We start from the raw sequence: 408 nt of genomic DNA, 5'->3' as shown, positions 1-408 counted from the left end.
AAAAGAGAGTGAATGTGAGAACGAAATAGAGAGGCAGCGAAAGGGAGGCAGACAGGGGATGGAGGGAGAGAAGCAGTATTTATCAGTGTCCTTAGATCGATAAACTAAAAATGTTGACCTACTTTCCCCTTTCCAGGCAAGATATACAGTGCCTCTTCGCCCTAAAAGCTAGTGTTTGTTTTATAAGAGCTGATCCTTTTGCCACTTATAATTCGGGATATTAAAGTTAACATTATACATTACAGACACATATCTGCTTGATAACTTCTAAATAACTAATTCCATTCAGTGAATTTTGAACTCGAGGTCCACCTCCATACCAGTATATAAAAAAATAACTGATGCATTGAACCCGTCGTCAATAACAGGAAGAAGAGATCGGAACGCCCCTATAGTAGAATACACCAC

This window comes from Penaeus monodon, chromosome 34 (assembly GCF_015228065.2).
Source record: "Penaeus monodon isolate SGIC_2016 chromosome 34, NSTDA_Pmon_1, whole genome shotgun sequence".
Taxonomy (NCBI): Eukaryota; Metazoa; Arthropoda; class Malacostraca; order Decapoda; family Penaeidae; genus Penaeus; species Penaeus monodon.
Note: the sequence above shows the minus strand (reverse complement) of the source record.